We start from the raw sequence: 24,105 nt of genomic DNA on the forward strand, positions 1-24,105 counted from the left end.
CAATCTTTAAAGAATTGAAAGATGAAATGAACCCATTCACTGGTGAATTCTATCAAACATTTAGTGAAGTAATAATACCAACTTCATACAAAATGAAGGGAGAAAAATACTCTTTTATGAGGCCAGCATAACCCTGATACCAAAATCTGACAAAGGCATTAACAGAAAAGAACATTAAAGATCAATGTATCCCATGAATATTAGACACAAGAATTTATTTTATTTATTTATTTATTTATTTATTTATTTATTTATTTATTTATTTATTTATTTATTTTAGGGAGAGGGAGGGATGGGGCAGAAGGAGAGGGAGAGAATCTTAAGTAGGCTCCATGCCCAGCATAGAGCCCAGTGCAGGGCATGATCTTACAGCTCTGAGATCATGCCCTGAGTTGAAAACAAGAGTTGGACTCTTAACCAACTGAGCCATCCAGGTGCCCCAAGACACAAAAAATTTTTTTTAAAGACTTTATTTGTTTATGAGAGAGAGAGAGAGAGAGCACAAGCAGGGGGAGCAGTAGGCAGAGGGAGACGGAGAAGCAGACTCCCCGCTGAACAGGGAGCATGCTGCGGGGCTCGATCTTGGGACACTGGGATCATGACCTGAGCTGAAGGCAGACACTTAACTGACTAAGCCACGCAGGTGCCCCAAGACACAGAAATTCTTAATAAAATAATGCATCATGACAAACGAAGTTTTATCCAAAGAATGCAAGATTAGTTGACATTTAAAATTTCAATAAATGTATTCCACTGTAGTAACAGAAAAACAAACAGATGATCAATAGAAAAGTCATCCGACAGAACTCAACTCTCATTCATGATTTAAGAAACAACTCTGAAGCTACTGTAATAAATACAACAAATACAGTGTGGTATTAGCACAGAGATCGTCATAACAATTAACGAAACAAAATAGAATCTAGAAATAGAGCCCCACATATACAGTCTCTTGATTTTTTCAGAAAGGTGCCAAAGTAATTTAATGGAAACAAGGCAGTATTTTCAAAATGGAACAACGGGATACGCACATTTAAGAAATGGAACTTTACCTCACATGATACACAGTAAGTATTTTGAGATGGACTATAGATATAAATATAAAAGCTACAATCAAAAAGCATGTACAAGAAAACCCAAGATAATATCTTTCCATCCTTGGATTTGGCAAATAATTGCTCAGATAGGACACAGAAAGTGATAACCATAAAAGAAAATAATTAACAAATTAGTCTTCATCAAAATTAAAATATTCTGCTTGTCCAAAGACATCATTAGTAAAGTGAATAGACAAAGCACAGGCTAGAAAATATTCATAAACATGTTCTGAAAAAGGTCTTGCATCAGAATATATAAAAGAATCTCTACAACTCCATAATTTAAAAAATGAGCAGCCCAGTTTATTATAAAAGGAAAAATACTTGAACAGACATTTCACAAATGAAGACACACAACTAACCAATAGCATGTGAAAAAGTGCTTAACCTCATTAGTCATCAGGGAAATGGAAATGAAAACCACAATGAGGTACCACCGTATATCCTTCAGAATGGCTAAAATTTAAAAGATGGATAAAGCTAAATGTTAGCAAGGATGTGGAGTAACTGGAATTCTCATATGCTGATGTACAATGTTGGATGTGTGTGTTGGACTATAAAAAGCTGTCACCAGTTGGAAAACAGCTTGGCTGTGTCATACGATTAACCTAGAACGGCACTTTCACTCAGCAATTCCATTCCTAGGTATCTATTTATCCAAGAGAAATGAAAACTTATATACACGTACACACACACACAAAACATCTGTACGAGACGTTCATAGCAGCCTTCTCCACAACAGCCAAAAGCTGGAAGCGAGCCAGTGTCCCACATCAGATAGTAAGAACCATCCTACAAGGGTTCTTCCACCGTAAAAACCAATGTTCTCACGGTGGAATACTGCTCAACGATAATAAAGAAGGATTTACTCAGAAATATGGATGAGCCTCACAGCCGTTATGTTGAGCGAAAGAAGGCAGATTCACGAGACTATGGTTTCATTTATGTGACGTTCTAGACCAGACAAAAATAACCAAAAGTGAAAAAAATCAAACCGGTGGCTGTCTCTGAATGACTAGGAGGAGACATGAGGGGACTTTCTGGGGAGATGAAAATGTTCTACATTGTGATAGGGATGCAGGTTATGTGAGAGTATTCAATTGTCAAATTTACACTGTTGATGTTTGTGTATTTTAATGTGTAGAGATTACCTAAAAGAACGAACAGCAAAAATTATAATAATTGGATGGAGTGGGAGGGGTTGAAGATACAGATGAAACCATAATGGCAGAATATTAACAATTGTTGATGCTGGGGGTTGGGGACATGGGGGTTCATGATACTGTTCTGTTTGCTTTGTATACATTGGACATTTTCCATTATAAAGTTTTAAAAATATAATAATGTATAATTCCTTTCGATTATAGCAAGATCTACTGAACGTGATCTAGTATTTTTAATAAGCTGGAGGTTAAAAATGAGAAATTAAGTGGCTTTCATCAGGAATGTGTTTCGCTTTATTTCTTGGATCATCTTCATTTGTTTCCATGTTCAGAAATAGAAGAGAAGGGGTGCCTGGGTGGCACAGTGGTTAAGCGTCTGCCTTCGGCTCAGGGCGTGATCCCGGCGTTATGGGATCGAGCCCCACATCAGGCTCCTCCGCTGTGAGCCTGCTTCTTCCTCTCCCACTCCCCCTGCTTGTGTTCCCTCTCTTGCTGGCTGTCTCTATCTGTGTTAAATAAATAAATAAAATCTTTAAAAGAAAAAAAAAGAAAAAAAAAAAAGAAATAGAAGAGAGGTCATCATTTGAGGGCCAAAACCCTGCAAGGAAGTGTATTGAGCTTTATAACTAACATTTCCTCAGAGAACAGGTTCAAGAATCTGATTTTATTAGAAAATTCACAAGTCTTCATGCTAGCAAACTGCATATGAGAATATGTTTGATAAACCCCAAACATTAAATTGTCTGATTTTTTTTTAATTCCACTAAGCTATACACTTAAAAATGGTTAGGATGTTAAATTTTTATGTTATGTGTATTTTACCACAATTTAAAAATGTTTATGTAAGTGAAAAGTTCCAAATGAAAAATTGAAATGTTTTTCTTTTTCCTCCACATACTCAATATCTATTCTCTTGCCCTCAGATGTCACATGATACTCATTATTAGAGTTCCTGGAAATAAAATACTTTAAAAAATATTTCAAATAATTGTCAAGTCCCCAACAAGCAAAGATCTGGGATACCAGTATTCTCTGAATTTTGTAAACATAAATGTTTCATGAGCAGTTGATTCATCTGTAAAAACTTCTAGATGAATTTCAGTTTAGCAGCCTGTTTTATACCAGCTTTTTATTTCATAATTTAAAAACCCCAATTTTGGGTGGGGGCAAGAAGAAGAAATAGATGGATTCTATGTATAAAGAATATTTCCACAAAAATTCACTGAAGGAATCCTTAGAGAAAGAGGTGCAATTGTAGAACTGACTTTTCACAAGGTTCTAATTTAGATTTTCTTCAAGTGTGGAAGCTTTCACACTGGAATGTCTCTGGCTGGACCACCGGGAGTTTTGAAATCTCTGTTTCCTTGGAACATGGTGGTTTTAGAAACAAAACAGATCTTCCTCCAGGGCAACTTTGGGCAACCAGGCCTCCAGAACAACTCAGCTGACCTAGACAGGTAGTAGGGCTAGAGTGGGAGTTTTCTGGAATGAATGAACACCCTGCTGCTATCTTCTGTCCTCGAGTCACTTGGTTGGAGATGTAAAGTCTTGAGGGAAAGAGTGTCATTGACTGAGCTTAGGTTTTGAGCCTGTTCCTGGCTGTACCAGGGGAGTGACGGGAAGTTTCTGCCAGGAAGAACTTCCAAAAACTCCTCCAGCCTTCTCAGTGATAGGGCAGGTTGTCTCCAATCACTGAACATAACAGAGGAAATGAAATGCCACAAAAGGAAATAGGGTGCTGTTACAGAAGGGGAGTGGAGACTGAGTCTACTCCTGAGAGGGAAAGCTGTTTAGAAGGGATGCTTTTAATAGGGCCCCAGGTTACCCATCCATTTCATTTTCACTGATATATCCTTGGGCTCCTTCAGCCCCCAAAGATGGTCACGCCTATGTTCCTGTTTATCTCAGGCATCCTTGCAACACTGGACAGAGTGTGTAGATCGGGGTTCTGTGGGCTGCAAAGAAAACCTCAGTTCCGTTGACTTAATACGGAAAAGTATTATTTCACCTAATAAGATCCGATGGGTTGGTTGAGTCAGTAGCTAAGTAATGCTGTCAAGGATTTAGATTAATCCCATCTTTCTGCTCTGCCATTTTAATTGTGTCAGTCACTAGATGGCTATAGCAGCTCCAGGCTTCCAATCCCACACACCACTATCCACAGGCAGAACAAGGGGATTATTGTGCCCTTGCGTCTCTTTTGAAGAGCCAAGAAATCTTTCTCAGAAGCCCCTCAGCAGATGTCTCTTCACGCCTTGTTGGTCAGAACTGGGTCACACGCCTCTTTTGCATCAAAGAAAATGGAATTTCCATAACTGGCTTAATCAAATTTTTTTTAATCCACCTGGACAAAGTTGGGTAATGTTTTGTGGACATTTATCATATTCGTGACTCCCTATATTTGAGAAATTTCCCCCATTACAAGTCCTGGATACCCAGGATGGAAGCAAAACTCACCAGTAGGCAGGTATGTTTGGGTGCGAGAATGTTGCCTGGACTCCACTGATCAGACACACCTACGTAAGACTTAAATTCAGAATCGAGCAAAGTAAGGAATTAGGAGCCAGGCAGAATCCCTTTTCCAGTGAAGGTGGTGAAGCGTTGCAGAAAGATGTGTGGTTTTCAGAGACACCTGTGTGGTAACATTCTGAACATGGCATCCATGCTACAGGTGGCAGTGGCTGCGGGTCTCCACTGGAGCAGTTTGGTGGTATAATCTGGGTACTGTTCCAGGTTATATAGCTCTCAAGCCTGATTGTCTAGTCCTCTTTGGGATTCTGTGAATTCCCTCTGTCCCTCAATAAATTCCTCTCTGGCTTAAACTAGCTTGAGTTGGTTCTGTTGTTTGTTACCAGGAACTCTGCAAGGAAGAAGTGGAGAATGCTGCTGGTAGGCAAAACCATGTCTACTCCAGGAGGGGCTCAGAAGGTTCTTGGCATTGTAAAGCACCATTGGGGCTGTATTCTGTTGGGCGCACCCCACTTACGGAGAAGAAAATGTGAACGACGCCGCAGAAGTGGTGCCCTGTTGCCAAACCTGGCTTTCTTTGGGATGGCTCAAGGACTTTCACCTTTCTCTGGAAATCTGTTCTTCCTAGTACTCTCCTTAGCATTTCCCACGAAAGCCTTCATACCCTGAGAATTTTTCCCCTTGGCCTCATGGTAGGTGTAACTCAGTACTGTGTGGGAGACATCACAGACCAGTCTAGACAAGTCAAGTCAAGCATAAATAAAAAGGTTGAGAAAATGAGATACTGCGTACACTCCATTTTGCATCCTCTTACAAATAACTAAAAGGAAATGAACCTTGCCTGCAATTTATTTCACATTTTTATTAAGCAAAAACGAAACAGAACGAAAAACAAAACAAAACAAAAAACCATCACGGAAACATTAACGCAACTTCCAATAACAGAAGGAACTATGTTTACAATTCTGTCCTCGCCCTGCCTTGACAGAGCTGCTTGTGCCTTGTTTTAACATTGCGTAATTTGCGTATCTCGACTGAGCCTGTGTAATCATTAAGTGGGTACAATGTATCTTACCCCACCACCAACCACCCCTACTGGATATTTAGGAGGCTGCCAGCTTTTAAACATTCTTATATTAATTTTGTATTAAACAAGTATAAAACATTGTCCTTCTTTTGGAAAATGCTAATCACTGAATCCTATGAATATTTGGAATGGATTTGCCTGGAATTGCTGTTTGGCATTGCCAACAGCGATGTGTGTGTGGACCAGATTTACGACACCACCTCTAGCAACGAGTATGTTTTGAGTATTTTATTAAGGTAATAGAAGCAAAATGGAACCTTAGTGCTCTTTTATTTTGTATATTTTAACTATTATTGAGGTTTTCCTATGATTCTGGGGGTAAAAACTCCCTCATTCAGTATTGTCATAGAGTGTTCCCAGACCGAGTCAGCACCAGGCTCATGGATTGCAAATGTAATAAAGACGTGCACATTACCAAGAATGTTTCAGACAGTGCCATGTGGTTTTTTTCAGGAGCTGGTTTTAGGCAGAATTAATCCTTTTAGAGGGTTATTATATTGGATTGTCCTAGTTATGTCAAGGGATGGCCTGGGGGAGGGGATTTCTTCATGTGTTGGAACATCGCTGTACATTTAATTTCAAATTTTCTGCTCTGTGCATAATGAAAAACGTTCACCGAATTTGCAGCAGCAAATGTAAACTGTATTTTTGACATTTGAAAAATTTTAAATAGATTAATACTACAGAACTACATAGGTTCTCTCTGAAATCCCTTCCCAAAAATAAAACCGCTATTTTTCAGATAAATTATTCCTCTTTTTTCTTATTTTCTCTGCTAGAGACATAAGCAGTCACTTAAAAAAAAAAATAGCCATTGAAAGAAATTTACATTCTGGCAAATGTGGCTTAATTTTGAATGCTGGTATAGAATTTCTCACAGAAAGCCAGGGTCCTGGAAACAGAATGTTCTTTTTTGAACCACATTTTGAAAAGGGAAATTAATTGTAACTCTTGCTTTTCCAAGCTGTGCCATCCTGGGGGAGGACAGGCAAAAAGTAACAAAAATAGTTTTTGGCTCCAAGGGCCCGCCAATGGAAATGCTGAAACTCCTGTCCTCAAAATCCTCTCTTCTCCCCACTGAAGCCCCTCTGGATAAAACCTGCCCGGCCGTGGCTGCTTCGCGGGCTCCCAGTGCTACCCTCCTCGGCTCCACCCCCCCTGGTGGCCTCAGGCTACCACTGCTGCTGCTTCCACATATTTGACCTTGTTGCTGCCCCAAAGCCACCTGTTCTCTGTCACTACCCCCACCCTCAGCCCTGCTGCAGGTGTCTGCTGGAGCTGTTCTGGCTGAGGGAGGAGTCCGCTTTGTTTCCTCTGTGCCTAATGGCAGCCCTGGTGGGGGCACTCTCTGATAAGCTCACACCCTCAGGATCTTATCCTGAAAACTCAGGTTCCCCTGGCCCTGGATCAAAGGACGTTGAAGCGACACAAGGTACTGCTGCCTCAGGTCTTTCCCCTCCTCAACAGCTGGGACAACTGGAGAATTACCTGCAAAAGAATGCAGCGTGCCCATCACCAGCACTCTATGTAAGAATTAACTCCAAGTGGGTTGAAGACATTTAACCAACGAGCTAAAACAGTAAAACTCCTAAAAGAAAACAGGAGAAAATCTTCATGACCTTGGATTTGGCAATGGATTCTTAGATACGACAACCACAGCAATAAAAGAAAAAAAAATCTGGAGTGTGGCCAGCCATCCCGTATGACTGCACAAAAGAGCCACATCTGCTCTCCCACCTGCCGAAGCTCCTGGAACCTGAGTGGTGAACCTACCTGCCCTAAGAGGAGTCTTTTACCTCGGCACACGCTACGAGAGCTGCCCTTGGTAGCTTCTGGGTGGGCTGTTTCCTCCCTGTGTCCAGAGGAACGCTCCCTCCCATGCCTTCCCTGGCTAACCACCGATTTCCCACCACCAGGTTTCCTTCCTGTGCTTCTTGTCTTCACTTCTCTCTCATAAATCTCATGGTACCATAGACTGCTAAAACCTATTTTATTTTACAGACCCAGAAACTGAGGCCACGGAGCCCCCGTGATATCTCTCACATTACAAAGTGGTTGAGAGAAAGATGTGAGGCTTGACCCTGGCCCCCAGGGCTCTTTCCTGGGTGGGACTCTGCTGAGAGCGGGGAGGCTGGTGGCCTCTGCACGTATGCATTTGCAGAAGTCGATTTGCAGGAGCACCTTTGGCTCTGGCTGATGGAAAAGGAAGGAATTTGTCGGCACGGAGAGGGAAAAAAATGAAGTGACAGGGAAGTGAGAGAGACGGAGGAGAGTCTGACCCTTAGCCAGGCCTGTGGACTGGTTTTGAGCCTCAGGACACTGTGACAGGTGTCTCAGAATCAGGGGAGCCTGCCCCCACCCAGAGTGGCACCAGTACAATAGGGCGGATGGCAGAACCATACTCTCCTGAAGGAAGAGCTCCCGCAGCTGGGAGCACGAGCGGTCCCATTCCCAAGCACAGTGAGATGCAGGGCTGTGGGCACGCCCAGAAATAACTGGCAGGAGATGCGGGTGGTTGTCAATGGAAAGACCTCCCGGATCATAAGGATTACGTATTGTGATCTTCTGACTCCGAATATCAGGTTCTCAAGCCCACATTCGTTTGTTCACGTATTCAACAGACATTTCTTGAACATCTCTATGTTCCAGCTACCAGGCTTGTATTAAAGATACCCAAAGGTGGGCAAGAGAGACAAGCTCTCTGATCTCAGGTGCTTACCGTTCCATTTAGCTTAGCATTCCCATTCTCCTCTTCTCGGGGTTCTCCTCTCTGTGACCCAAATGAACGAAAGTGTAATACACAGTGAAAAAAACAATAACCAAAAACAGAGATGCTTTGGGGCATCTTCTAAAACTTCCCACAGAGGCAATCATCTTTGTCCTGGTAAGGTCCTTGAAAAGCAAGGAACGCGTGTCAGCATAGGACTCCTGGACTTAGCGCTTGGGGATGTGAAATGATGCCGTTCCCTTTGGGGTGAGCTTTCCTCACAGCTCATCGGGACCTCAGGGTGGGTCCTGGCTGGGGAACTGCCGGGCACTCTGTTGGCAGCTGTTCTAGGAGACCAGCTGGTACAAGATGCTGTCACGTGACTTCTTAAGCCCTTAAGCCACTTAGTGCAAAGCCTGGCAGAGCTTTAATGTGGGTGCTAGGCTGAAATGGGAGGTGGTGCGTGGTGTGGTCAGCCACGGTTGGCTGGGGGCTTGGCCCCTGCAGCTTAATTAAAGGGCGAGGGAGGTAGGAACAGTGCGAGGCCTGGAACAGCTGCAGCAGGGGCCGGGGGAGCCAGGGGGTCTCCACTCCTCATAGAAAATGAGCTGCTTTAACGCTGCTGTCTATGCCAAAAATTCTTTCTCTTAATTTGAGTTTGAGCTCTCCACATCAAATATTGTTTAAAAATTGAAAACTTTCAGGGCACCTGGGTGGCCCAGTTGGTTAAGCGTCTGCCTTTGGCTCAGGTCATGATCTGGGAGTCCCAGGATGGAGTCCCTCTGCCCCTCCCCCTGCTCATGCTCTCTCTTTCTTTCTCTCTCTCACTCTCTCAAATCAATAAATGGAATCTTAAAAAAAAAAAAAGAAAAGTTTCTATTTCTTTCTATACCCTAATAAAAACTGTGACACTGAAATGTTAAAAAAAATTGTAAGTCAATTATACCTCAGTGAAGCTGACATTTTTTAAAAATAAAATGTTAGGAAAACTGTGATTGACACACTGTTCATTTTAACAATCTCTGGGTGTGAACTTAGAAAACGCCAAGAAAGAAGAATTTCACTGAGACTTTCAGTGCTGAAATCCACTTTTTTTTTTTTTTTTGGCCAGTTAATACCAGTCCACTGGTTTCCAAGTTCCAGACAGAAATTGTTTTACCCAGACTGCATCGTGAAATAATCATCCTGTTTATTTCCCAACTGATATTTCTTCTATGTTTGCATTGAGGAACCTTGCAGAAATGAAATAGGAAGTGAGAGAGTGAAGTGGTTTATTTTAAACTTTTTATTTTGAGACCACTGTAGATTCACATGCAGTTGTAAGAAATGATAGAGAGAGGTTCTGAGAAGTCCCTTTGCCCTCTTCCCCAGTGGCACCATCTTGCAGAACTACAGCACAGTATCGCAGCCTGGATATTGACATTGAGAGTCTATCACCATACCCGGATCTCCTCTGTTTCACATGTGCGTGTGTGTCGGTGCATATTGAGTTCTACGAAATGTGTTTTGAGCTCTGATGAAGAAAAGTGCTTTGCAAGTGCACACGTGATTAACATGAGGCATTTAATTTTTTTGGTGGCTATTACTTTTGCATTCTTGGTAGATAATATTTTTTCGACCCTAAGTATGTAATACCTTTTGTGTGAATAGCATAAAGAATTGTATGACCATTCTCATCCCAATGAGATGTGCTTAACGTCTTTAGCTCTTAAAGATGTCACTATTAGAATCCCAAATACTGGGGTGCCTGGGTGGCTCAGTCGTTAAGCATCTGCCTTTGGCTCAGGTCATGATCCCAGGGTCCTGGGATCGAGCCCCGCACTGGGCTCCCTGCTCAGTGGGAGGCCTACTTCTCCCTCTCCCACTCCCCCGCTTGTGTTCCCTCTCTCGATGCCTCTCTCTCTGTCAAATAAATAAATAAAATCTTAAAAAAAAAAAAAAAAAGAAGCCCAAATACTTTCAGTTAGATTTGGGACCTGCTAGGGTTCCTTCTGTCTGAATATTTAAGCCTGAAGCTGGACTCTATTTCCTGGATCACCTGAATTCCCACAGTTAAATTACACTTTTCTCTATTTACATTTCCTTCTTGTTCTATTGCCAAGATAATATATTCTTGGGCTGGTAACTCAATAGACATAAGTATATTGTTTGTTTTTTTTTTTAAACTGAATTTGAGAACCCCAAGAAGTGGCCAACTCAGTTTCCTGGGTGACCCTTTCTAAGTCCACGGGGTCTCCAAACTAGTTAGGGGGTTCCTTCTTAGGGCAAGTCACTGCTATCACCACCCAAGGGAAGCAGGAGGCCTATCTCTCCTGGAGCCTCAGGCCCTGGGGAGTGGTAGCGTTTGCGGGGGCTGCAGGTTCTATGGGGGCAGCACCAGTAAACTTGTCGTTAGCACAGCCCAAGAGTCTCGAGGAACAAACTACTGACAGGTTGGGTTCTTCTCTCCCTCTGTTCCCGCTCTGTTGGTGCCCCCCCCCCACCCTGACCTTCTCCAGGGTAGCAGCCAGCCAAGGCCACACCTTGGACGTCATTATCTGGCTGTCACAACTAAGCCACCCCCAAAATCTCTAAGCCTCAGCCCCCTCTTTGACTACAACTTCTCCCATTCTAGAGAATTCTAAAGCTTGGCTGTCTTTTGACGTCGTTTAGTCCAATCTCCACGCCTCACAGGTGGGAACATTGCAGCATTAGGTGATGTGCTCACAGGCACGCAGCTGAGCAGTGGCAGAAGCAGCATTTGGATTACGGTCTCCTGACTTCCAGTTCAGGGCTCTTGCTACCGTAGCACATTCCTCACTTCCCGCCTCAAACCACCTCATCTGCTCTGGGCCCTTGTGTGACCCCCACCCTCTCCCAGGCTTCCCAGACCAGCACGCTCTCCTCTCCCTCTACTTCCCCATGCACCCCAGGCCTGTAGCCTGCCCCTTCTGACTGTACCCTCTGGGCCCTCCCCAGTCCTAGGCACTGCTCTTCTTCCTGGGCTGTGGGGCACTGTACAGAAAGCCATAGAAGCATCCCAACTAGATCCACCATGAACTTGACCAGTGGAAAACAGGAGGCAGGAGGAAATGGGCAGATATATTTCATCTTCTTTGTCTCTACTGTGGACGACGCCAAGGCAAGTGCCTCCTTGTAATTCTTCCAGGGTTCCATTAACATCATTGCCGAGTGCCCGGGCTTTCTAAGGGAGAGGCACCATCCAAAGGGAAGGCACGGGGGGGGGGGGGGGAGATGCAGGGAGAGTCCAGGCGATGGCAGCAGTCGGTTTGGTTGAGCACATGATGTGTGTAGGGACGTGGCCTCCGCAGTCAGACTCGCTGGGCTTGGCTCTTAGATCCGCCGTTTTTACCATCTATGTGACCTGAGCAAGAGAGGACCCTAAACCTCAATTTCCTTGCATGTAAAGGGAGGATAATAGTTGTGCTTTTAGTGTTGGAAGAGTCACTGATTTTAAGTCATCAAAGCACTTAGCCCAGGGTCTGTTAGAACCCTCGGATAAATCCTAGTTATTATAATAAGGTACCAGTACAGGCTGTAGGACAGACGGCAGAGGATCTGGAATTTAATTTGGTCTATAGGCAGACACCGTGAGTGGAGACAGGCACGTCCAGGAATGTGGTCTGTGACAGTTCCTTTGGTTGTTGAGTGTAGGGTGGCCTCGGAGCAGTGTGTGTCGGGGGGGATGGAGTGGGGTCCGAGGGGCCAGTTGGAGAGTATATATAAACAGTGCCCAAGATGGCATGGGAACAGAAGGGGGGGGGAATCAAGGATAGCACGAGAGTCAGTGAGATCCATTTTCTTGTCTCTGGATCATGCAGAGTTCTATTCTTTCTGCTCTGAAATCCAGGGATTCTTACTTGCCGCTTCCCGTTGGGTCCTGGCTTAGGCCAGCAGGCAGGGGAGCTCTGGCCTTCACGAGGCCTGGGGTTCTCCACGCTGGCGGCTGCACATTACACCATCATCCACAGCTCTACAAACCACGAAACCCATTCCCCTGCACTCTCCTCCCCTGCGACGGAATCAGAACATCTGGGGCGCTGGGCAGAGATGGCTTTTGAAGCTCCCCCAGGTGATTCAAATGGCAGCTAGGATCAAACAGCAGTGAGACCAGGGACCACGGCCTCACCTCGGGAGTTCGCACCAGACTAGAGCACCCAGCCTCGGCGTTACTTTCCGCTCCCTTGTTCTAATCAGAAGGAGCAGACTTCAAAATCTCTTATTAGGACACACTCTTCATTAGGTTAAGCTCACCCAGACCATCGTGCTGGATGTCGTCAGCATCTACCCAACAGATCCTGGAAAGAACTTCAGTTTGGTTCAGGTTGCAGCAGCAAAGAGTGCGGAGAAGACAGAATCATCCCCCATGCTTCAGGGGATGAGCCATGATGGATGGAAGTCGATCATAGTAAGAGTAATCCATTCATCTCTGGCAGGGACTGGTACGTGGGCACGTGACACAGTTCTGAACAGTGAGATATGAGGCTTTCGGGAAATTTACCCCTCTCCCTGTATTGAGGGGTGCATGGAGAAGTTTCTGCCCCTCCTCTCTCTTCCTGCTTTGAGACGCCGTCACGTGAGAATGTGCAGCTCGTGCCACCACAACCATCTTGTGACCATGACTGACACTTCTTAATGCCAGCCCTGAGTTGCAGGACCAGCCCTGAAGCAGCCCACTTTGAGGTTTATTGTTAATACTTTTGATGGGGTGTTCTGTCGTGTGCAGCCCCAAGCTCCCAGATATGCTCACTTAGTAAGGTCTCACAGGTGAGGCTGACAACAACAAAAACAGCCAGTTTCTGATTATCTTAGTAGGTCTCTTCCAACATAGAAGAGGGACTTCGGCAGTTGTTGAGGCAGTTCAGAGTTAAGACTGCTACTGACTCAGTCCCTGAAAACTAGAACCCTCTCCCCTCCAATGAAATACCAAGTAGTCAGAGACTCCTTGTAATAAACTGGTAATTAAACGAACCCTCATTCATTAGCATCCCTAGCAACAATTTGACTTGACTGCTCCTGAGAACGTGGCCCCGGGGCGGTGGAGCTGCTGGGGTGGGGATAATGTGCTTAAAGGCAAAGTAATACTTCAGATGCACAGGTAAAGGCGGAACCCAATTAAAAGGAGAATTTTCATGTAATTTTTTTCAGATGATAAGTTTTAGGACCACTCTGCAGTCTTGTATCTATGCAGTTCCATGAAGTTAGTTAATTTTCATTGCATTGTAAATTTCCACCAAGTTGCATTTTAATGTATTTGTACCTTGAAATTTGTATGCAGAGACTGCATAGGCTATCAATTTAATGAACTCCTCACAGACATTATGTGATAAATATAATTAAAGCACCGAGATTCCATATTGACAAAGGCAGAAAGAGTCTTGAAGTGAATGTTAGAATTCTAAATTGGTGATTTTTACTCCATGCCAGAAGCAATTTTTTTTTCCTCTGTGAGTCCATCTCTGTTATGGTCATAAACATCATGGAGGGAATTGTAAGCGTTAATTATTTAACATGCATCTTTTCAAAAATATATCTAATATACAAACCCAGATAAGCGGATATTAACCATGAGATGTGTGTGATGTACACTGTAATATAAACTATAAAGAACCCCTGGTAGTATGTGGATAAAAGTATCTATGGGTTCAACATTTTGTTGCATTTTTCCATCTTAGAATGTGTAATTCTCGTTTTAAAATCCAAAAGTCCAGCAGGCATTTTCAAGTGAACGTAGATTCTCAAGTTCCTCTTGATCCCTGTAGCCCCACACAGGATGTACTCTGAGATAAGCGGAAAGTGAAAATGAAGGGCATATCTTAACAGTTTCAGCAGCCTAGGAAGTACCTCTCAATGCTGTGAGTGAGAGGCCTCGGCTGAAAAATTGTATTTACCCATGTCCAATGGCCGGTGGCACTTGGGACTTGGGCATCAGAAACACCAGGTCTCACATCACTTTACTAGCTCTGTGACTGCGCTGGTCACTTACCCTCTGCGAACCTCTATTTTTTCCACTTTCAGATTCATCACCTCTCAGGCTAGTTGTCAACTCCAAATAAAACAATGAAAATGAAATGCTCCAAATGGAAGCAATTTGGAAATTGTAAAGTACTTTATAAATGTCAGATGCTTACAATTAATATTTTGTTTTCCTCTTTCATCTTTCTAAGATATAAAAAATAGCAATTTTGTTTCTAAAATAATTCCACTTACAAATTTCATTATGTCAAATTCTGTTAAATAGCCATCAGGTAAGCATGGAGGAATAACCAGGTCAGTATAATAGGCCATTGCTATGATAGCCTCAATATTTTCTTGTGTCGTGTCTTTCAGTGAGGTAAGCTGGGCAGCTTTATTGCTTTAAATAATTGCTTCCTATAATTCTGCCTTTGTCACTCTTTTCAATTGTTCCAATTTGCCTGGCAGATATTTCCTGGCCAACTGAGTTGGCTAGCTTCCGGTTCCAGTAGTGAGCTTACTTGTCTATTTTAGACCAAGACCCTGGGTGCAAGACCATAGTTAGTAATTGGCTGCACAACAGCTTTTTAAACTGCAGCTTTAGCTGAGATGGTAAGTGAATAATCATCAGTTCCACAGTGAAGGTGAGACAAAGTCACCTTAGGGTAAATTACAAAGAAATACATAGACTCCCTGGACCAAAGGGTCCAGGCTGAGGCTAAAAATGAGGAGTCAGAGGATACAGGGGCAGGAGGGGTGAGGAAGTCTCTTTGGAGAGGAGTGTGGGGGTGCCACCCCCTTCATCTCAAACCCAGTGAGAGGGCTTCCCAGAGGAGCCTGCCAGAGACTGCAGTTAGGTAGACCAGAGGACTGGAGTCCAACTCGCTCTGGGAAAGCTCAAGTTCCACCCGTGACAGCATGGAGAGGGGCACGGCGGGGTGGGAGTGCTGCACTGGGATGGGCCTGCATTCTCAGAGTCACTAGGGAAAGACAGATATCTCTGTGCTTTTTTTTGGACAAGGTATGGCGCCCTCTTGGGACCCATCTAAAGGGACTGGAGTAAACTCTGGATTTCTAGGGTCAGAGAAGGAGTTGTAAACAAGCAGTGGAATAGCTCAGCATCCACCTGAAGAGTCCCCTGGGAAGAGGCCTTCATTAATAGGAAATGCTGAAGAATCCAGGAGGGACCCCATGGTCTGCTTTAACTGTAGCCCAGGCACAGCAAGCCCAAAGCTATTCAAATCCAGGAAGAAGTGCTCCATCTCTGAACTTCTTTTCTCCCCACTTCCTGCTCACCTTCACCCAGGTTGGGTCCTAAAGTGGCCTCTAGTGAATGGGGGAGTGCTGAGCCTAAGCCAGCTGCATTCCTTCTGGGAAAGTCATCTGGAGACCTGAGACAGGAGACGGGGATGAAGTCTTATTTTCAAGTAAAGTTTGATGCATTTGTTTATATCCTGTATCCAACATTATAATTTTAGAATGAAGCTGTGGTTGACATTTAGTTACTATAGGACTAACAATTATCTAAAAATGAGCAGAAAATAATATGCACTCTATCCAACTTTCCATGTAGGGGCAGGGGAAGACAACCAACACTGAATATATCTTAAAACAGCTGTGAGAGACAAAAATTAAGTTGCATTTCAATCACATCTCACAAGCTGCAAATGCAAAATGTTAGTTATATTTTTTATATTAAATGGGCAAAGTTCCCTTTGCATAATGGAGTCCAGTGGCCAGTAAAAGGGACTTGATGATGTGATGACATGTTGACTAACTGGAAAAAATTTCAACCTGGAAGAACACAAATACTTTGTTTCAGGCCTTAAAATTACCCAGTCAAGTAATAAGTATGTCCTCTTGGATACTTTGAAGAATATTTACATTCCTTTAGTTTAGGTTAGTATTATTTCCCATCTAGCATGATGGCTTACACATAATATGTGCTCAAAAATATTTTCAATTTAATTATTCTTTACAAGATACTTAGCACCAAGGCGTGTGGTCTTTTTAAATGTTGACAACAACACTTCAGCTGAAAAATCTCCATATTTATAAAACGTGGTGCAAACTCGAATGGAGTGTGATTATGGTCTCACTTGTATTTCACACTGTAAAGTGTTGCTGAATGGTCTAATAGGAGGAAACAGAATTTAAACCAGAAACATAAAAGTGGGGTTCTTTTTGCCAATCAACTGTGATGGCGCAGTAAGTACAACAAATGTTTGCGTATAGGAAGCCTAGACTTGAATCTACCACTGTCATTCACTACACTTCAGACCCCTGTTTTGTCCCCTGTGAATGGGGGATGCCAGGCTTGCTACCTCAGAGTGGTAAGGACACTTAAAAAGAAAATATACAATAAAATACCCTTTGTAAACTCTGAAGTGCTGCACCCGTGCAAGGGCTTAAAAACAGCCAACTGTTTAACATTCATTCATTGCCACGTGCATAGCGCTTTATATCTATTTTCTCATTCAATCTTCGCCAGAACCACAAGACCTAGCTAGGTACTACCAATTCTCTCCATTTTACAAATGAGGAAACTGAGAGGTTAAGCCAACTAGTTCAAGGCTATACAGAGCTGTAACTTGAAATCAGCAGATCCTGACTCTTAACCCTAAGCACTAAGCTGCCTTCCTGCTTGTTATTTACTAGAGGTGCTGAGATCTCGTAGAGTTTCAACAAATATGGTTCTGTAAACTGCTAATTTAAAAGGGAACTCCTCCCCACACCTGACTTCTAAGCAGTTCCCTCGCACTCCCTGCCTCCAGCCCTCGCCCAGGATCCTCCCGCCACTCAATCTGCTCTCGGGCCGCCCGTGGCCTCAGCGTCCCTACGCATGCGCTGGGGGGGGACCCGCGCAGGCCCAGTGGCCGGGCGGCGCCGGGAAACCTCCCAGACTCTCCTCTCCCGGCCCCGCCCCACTCCGCCCCGCGGCTCCTTCGCGGCTGCGGCTGCTTAGGGAAAGCTAAAGGGTGAGCTGAACCTCCGCAGCTGTTACTGTCACCAGCGCTAATCACAGAGGCTTTGGGTCTGGCCGGAAGCCCCCTTCCCTGCGCCCAGTCCCAGCTCATTTCCTGTCCCGTTTCGCCCGCCCAGCCGCGACCTGGCTCTGCAGGCGGCCCAGGCGCCCGGGGTAGGTAGTTTGTGTACGGTTACCATGGAGATGCTGGCCCGCCTGGCGGAGCGGGCGGTCTAGGGGGCTGGCAGGAGGGGGGGCCTGGCAGGAGGGGGGCTGGCAGGCAGAGTGACCGCGTTGCTCCGCTGTGTCCTGGCCTGAAACTGTGGAGGAGGGGGCATTGCCGGGAGCGGGGAAACCTCTGTCCGCACGAGAGGTGAGGCGTCCCCCTCCGGGTCAGCGGGGACCTCTCCTGCTGTTATCCGCCTTCCTGCCCCCAGAAGGGGAGAGAGGCCTTGTACATGCTCTCGGGGTCGGGCAGCGGCTGCCCTTATTTCTGTACACTGAGCTTAGTCAAGTGCACGGAGCTTACTAGAAGCTTGGAAATACTTACTGAATGAAAGTGGTAAACCAAGGGGCTTTGTGTAGGCAGACAGCTACCTCGCCAGGGTCATACACTTTGTACCTGGGTTCTTTTAGGCAACAGATAGGGAGGGGGTCAATAAATAAATAAATGTAACAGTATACTTTAGAATACATCATATGTACATTTAATGCCTTTTATCGTCTGTTCCCACGACCATCACAGCGGCTCTTTGACCTCACTCTAATGTAGAATTATTTTAGCTTGGTAGAAAATCAAGAAGCACTCACTTTGTAACCTATTTTGTGAACCTATAAAACTCTGATTAGTTGCTGATTTGGCATACCTGATATTCAATAAAATACCTAATAAAAATTATTTTGCGTAACCCCCCCAATTTAAATTTTAACTTGCAAAATTTCTGGAAACACTAAACAAACGTCATTCCCTTTCATTTGCAATTTCTTTTTTTAAATGCAGTTTTTTATTCATGGGAGAATTTTTATTGTATCCTTTTATGACATAGTGCCTGGGTAGCAGTAGGAACTTTTTCTCAAGGGCCAGGCACCATGCTAAAGAACTTTACATGAATTATGTTATTTAATTATCAGAACAGTGCTATAAGGCAGTTATGACCATCCCTATTTCACAGATGAGGAAACTGAAGCTTAGAGGCATTACAGTCTTTGCCAACGTCACATAGTTGTGAATTGTCAAAAGAGTATTTTTTTAATTTTTTAATATTTTTGATATTTTTTTATTATGTTAGTCACCATACAGTACATCCCTGGTTTTTGATGTAAAAGTTCGATGATTCATTAGTTGCGTATAACACCCAGTGCACCATGCAATACGTGCCCTCCTTACTACCCATCACCAGCCTATCCCATTCCCCCACCCCCCTTCCCCTCTGTAGCCCACAGTATTTGAACCCCTGCTCCAGCAAAGCACTTAACCCCTGCCTCGTTGGGTGCTCATGTTAACAGAAAGGTATTTCAAAATCATGGAAAGGGTCTTGAGTGCAGATGGCCCCGATTCACAATGGTTCAACTTAGAAATTTTCGACTTTACTGTTAGTGCAAAAGCAATACACATTCAGTAGAAACCATGCTTTGAATTTTTGTCTTTTCCCCAGGCTAGCGATAGGCTCTGTGATACTCTCTGGTGATGCTGGGTAGCGGCAGCCACTCACTGTGATACACTCACAACCATTCTGTATCCATACAGCCATCTGGTTTCTAAATTTTTTTAATTTAAAGATTTTTTTTCATTTATTAGAGAAAGAGTGCGGTGCATGGGGGGGTGGGGCAGAGGGAGAAGCAGACTCCCTGTGAGCAGGGAGCCCTATGGTGAGGCGGGGGAGGGGAAGCTCCATCCCAGGACCCCAGGATCACGATCTGGGCAGAAGGCAGCCATTTAACTAACTGAGCCACCCAAGCGCCCCCCAGCCATTCTGGTTTTACTTTAGGCACAGTATTCGATAAGTTACACGAGATACAAAATAGGCTTTGTGTTAGATGATTTTGCCCAACTGTGGGGTAATGTAAGTATTCTGGGCATATTTAAGTTAGGCTCTGTTCTACTATGATGTACAGTAGGTTATGTGGATTGAATGCATTTTCGACTTAATGACATTTTCAATTAAAGATGGGTTTTTCAGAACGTAACCCTATCATAAGTTGAGGAAGATCTGTATTTGATTTGCAGGGAATAGAGAATGGAGACAGTCAGCCTTTCTCTTGTTGCAGAATGTCTTGATAGAGCAGTGCTGCATTTAGCAGGAAGACTGGTTCAGGTGACTATTAGCGGCAAAGAGAAAGACAGGTCTTGATAATTAGGTACAAATTTTTACGAATGAGGACTCGAAAGTATTTTGTTAAAAATGAAGCTTTCCAGCTTCAAATTTCCTACCGCTGGTGGTGGTCATCCTTCAGAGGTCCTGTGGGCATCATACAATCCGGACAGCGATGCAAGATAGCTCACTGCCTTTTTCTTCTTTCCCTTTCAAAGTCTACTTCTCCTGGGTTTTTTTTAAAAGGTCTCCTGGCCCTCTGACCTCGCCCCTCCAGGTTTGCATAAAGTGTCCCCCCTGGCTTTTTCCTGTCCTCTCAGCTACCAAATCCTGTTGGTTTTTCTGTTCTTGTTGCCCCTCACTTATTCTCATCTCTCTTCTTATCTCTGTTTCACCTTTACTCCTTCATCTCAGGCTTTCAATACCTCATTCACAGATCATGCTGTTTATCAAGTCTTACTCCCTGCCAGGCAACTTGCAGTGGAGACAAGAAAGGAAAAGGGGGCTGAATGTGATCTCATATTACCACTTGGCATCCAGAATCAAATGCCATTTGACGGGGTGCCCTGCTGACTCAGTCGGTAGAGCATGCAAGGCTTGATCTCGGGGTCATGAGGTCAAGCCCCACACTGGGCATGGAGCCGACTTTAAAAAAAAAGAATCAGAAATGCCACGTGCCATTTGAAATAAAGTCCCATATGCCTTCCTAATCCACTGTAACAAATGTCCCAATGAAAGAAGCCATATTGCCTTCAGCTTGATATTGCTTAGCTCAGATCTACATTAGAAAATGGAGTTCGGGGGCACCTGGGTGGCTCAGTTGGTTGAACGCCTGGCTCTTGATTTCAGCTCAGGTCATGATCTCTGGGTTGCGAGATGGAGCCCCAAGTCAGGTTCCAAGCTCAGCGGGGAGTCTGCTTGAGATTCTCTCTCTCCCTTTCCCTCTGCCTCTTTCCCCTGCTCATGGGTGCTCTCTCTCTCTCTAAAAAAAGTCTTAAAAGAGAGAGAAAATGGAGTTCAGCGATTCTACAAATGTTGACCTCCAGCCATGCCTCACCTAAGGAACTGTGGCTCAGAGTCTGGTGAGGCAGCCCCAGGTGCATAATGGAAGGGTGTACTGACAGAGGCCAACCGGCGACCTTATGGAGTATGGAGGAGGAAGACTTCACTGAGGCTGGAGGACGGGGAGAGGCATGTCCAGGAATGCTTCCTTGAGGGCGTCTAAGAATTAGGTGGCTGATTACATAAGAACTACCTGATTTGTCCCTTCTAGTCCTTTCCCTCCTTCCCATCCTGCCCACTCCTGCCAGATCACACCATGCCTCCAAATCTGTTAATTAATTTGCTTACCAGCTTTTTTTATTTCTTGACCTGCCATTCAGTTCTCTCTCTGGTCCAACTCCAATCTGTATTTCCAGAGCTCATTCTTGTCCAGCACACATCCCATATGTTCTTGGCTCTCTGCCTTGGCTCACTCATTGACTTTGCTGGAAATTCCTTCTCTCCTCTAGCCCTAATGTCAGCCATTGCCACATGCTTCAAATTCAGCCCATTTTTCAGAACCCAGCTCAATCATCACCTCCTCCAACAGATCTCCCTGACACCTTCTCCCCAGCAGAAATCCCTTCCTTTTTTTGTAATCACATGGGAGTTATTTCAGTTTTTTCTTAGCCGCTATCAGTTTCTACCTTGTATTAAAATCATTTGGGTACAAGCAGCTGACATTCAGCTGGGACACTCCAGGAAAGCTGCTCCAGTTGTAAAAATATTGACACGTCTCTATATTGATGCATAAATAGCCGTGCCCCAAGGCCTCTGACGGCCCTGCTTCCTTCCACCCAATCTCATGAGTAATAGTTTGAATATCATCTCTGGGCGTATATCATAGCTTTTGTGCTATTGTCTAAGATTTCATCTCTCACAAAACTGTTGTAGGGATTCATTGAGATGATGTACTTGAGACTGCTTAGCATAGTGCTTGGTATTAAAGCAAATGTTTAACTAGTATTAGTGGTCCTTCTTGCCTGAGAGTGAAGACAGTGTTTATTCCTGTGTTTCCAGAGAGCCAAGCAGAGAGCTTTGCACATAGGAAACAATTAATCCATACCAGCTGAATGGATTTGTTCCAGCTGTCAAAAGAATTTTTGTAAAATCAAAATTTTGTGATACTATTGTATTATGGTTCAGGTGTACTTTACAGACAAGCTTTCAAACTCTGAGTGATTGTTTAAATTGGCAAAAATCCTCTATAATAAGAATTTGTAAATTAACAAAAAAATCCTTCCCTCTCCCCTAAAATCACGCTTCTAACTCAGTTCACTTGTGTCATTGAAAATTTCCATATTTGATTTAGTTCATGACATATTAACAGTAATATAATAATAATAACTGTGCAGATCTTACCTTATTGAAACTGCTTCTTACAATGTAACTGTTAAGGTTTGGGAGAAAGAAAAAAGAAGAGGGAGAAAGGAAGTTGTTTTAGAATTTGTGGTAAAAACTTATGAACAAAAGGATTTTTAAGCCCATTGTTCTACATTATTTCCACCAATATTTGATCAATATAAATTCCTGTATGCCCAAATAAAGCACAGAATTGCTAGCACTCAATCTGAGTAAATATTCCTGCTTCATTACTCCATGAAAGAGTATAGTTTTCCATGCAAACAAAAATACACAATCTCGGTCAGGAACGATGGTCCATTATTGTTCATCCAAAGCACTTTCTCTAATCTTTATTAGGTTTGCCAGACCACCTTTGACATTGCTGGACTTATTACTGCTATGTGGGGCCAAAGGAATCACAAACTTGCTTTGGGCTCTGTTCATTGTATAGGAACTTCTTCTAAGTGGTTGCGTTCTTACTGCAGTGGGCCTTTTAAACACTAACAAACAAGCAAACAAAACTGATATGGCCACTTGAGTTAGATGTGCTGGGACTGAGTTTACATTATTATGCATCCAAAAGTAATACAGGTGTCCCCTGCTTCTGAAGGTTCGTGTTACATCGCTTTGCTTTTATGCAAGGCCTGCAATAGAGCTTTCTTATAAAAGCGAAAATGCTCTTCAGATTTCTTTCCGTGAGTGAAAACAGGTATTAATGTAGGTCCTTTGTAAAAGCAAAGTGGCAGAAAGGGGGGCATACTGTGCACGTCACACCATTTCGGCTTACCAGTTTTCATAGGAATGCTCTGCTTTTAGATAGCGGGGGAAACCTGTATCTATATATACGAAAAACACTTTGTACATATTTTTAATAGTTAGCCTTGACTATTTTAAAAAGAAACAGCCAATCATATCAGAACCATGAGAAGTAAAATGTACTTGGCCTGTCATAGTTTCTGTTAGTTGTGTTAATGTGCGTGATTTTTGGAGACATTGCTTGAATTCCAAATCCTGTATCAAAAATTCCTAGAAAGAAAATTCCTAGAATAGGACTGCTTATCTAGTAATTTTTTACTCTTTTACCTCACCTGGCCTTTCCATGTGAAAGGAATAGCAGAAAGACCTGCAACTCATGTTGGTTTTAACATTTAAAAGTTGTTAAATTAAAAAATGCCCTCCAAGGGCTAGTTTTTTAAAGTATTAGTGTTCTCTGTAAATATTTATCTGTATTGGCCAATCAGGTATTATGCCTGACCAAAAATAATAATGTACAGGTAACCAATTTTCAGAAGTAATAAAGTACATTTAATATTAAAGAAAAGAAAAGAAAGGAAAAGCGTATTTGTAGTTTTTATCATGCTCTTTACCTCAAAACTTTTAGGGTTGGGCCTTGGTAGAACTAAACAAATGTTCTTGTTGTCTGTTGTTACATAACAACTTAATGTATAGAATCATAATATAGTAAATCCTCTTTACTTGTCTAAGGAATCATCTGTTGATTCCACTTATGGAAATGAAGTCTTTTTAGTTTCCTTGGGCATATGTCACAAAAAATGTTTCTTTTTTGCAAAAGTTATTCTAAAATTGGGCACTGAAATATAGGAAAAATTTCCAGGCCTCTTTTTCCTTAGAGATAAAACATTTTCAGGGATCTGGGTTGTTGTTTTTTTAATGAACACCTAATACCATATACTAATTAGGAATCTTGACTGTTTTCAAGTTTAGAGCTATAGAGGTGTCCTGCCAAGGTAACCAGGCCTCCATGGGGACACACCAGCATTTAAGAGGGGTCTGCATTCTCATGGCCCTTGTGCATGACTTTAACTGAGAAAGCTGGCCTGGGAAAGAAAATTTGATATTGATACTTGATATTTATTCATCTAGGATACTATCTCACATTGATGGTGATTTGACTCCATTGATTCAAATACATCATGGGTAAATGTGGGGCTGAACCTTTCCCTG

At 43.3% G+C, this 24,105-nt stretch overlaps 1 protein-coding gene across 1 annotated transcript in view; it reads left to right on the forward strand.

The window, feature by feature from the left end:
• Positions 1–17,409: 17,409 nt before the first annotated feature.
• The window catches only part of ARMC2 (armadillo repeat containing 2), a 101,742-nt gene continuing 95,046 nt past the window's right edge, over positions 17,410–24,105 (forward strand). Inside the window, exon 1 of the mRNA XM_045798426.2 lies at positions 17,410–17,617. The gene's annotated coding sequence lies outside the window, so the exon portion shown is untranslated. The remainder of the gene's footprint in view (positions 17,618–24,105) is intronic.

The sequence above is a fragment of the Ursus americanus genome, chromosome 11 (assembly GCF_024610735.1).
Source record: "Ursus americanus isolate L20-20 chromosome 11, mUrsAme1.1.p, whole genome shotgun sequence".
NCBI classification, from domain to species: Eukaryota; Metazoa; Chordata; class Mammalia; order Carnivora; family Ursidae; genus Ursus; species Ursus americanus.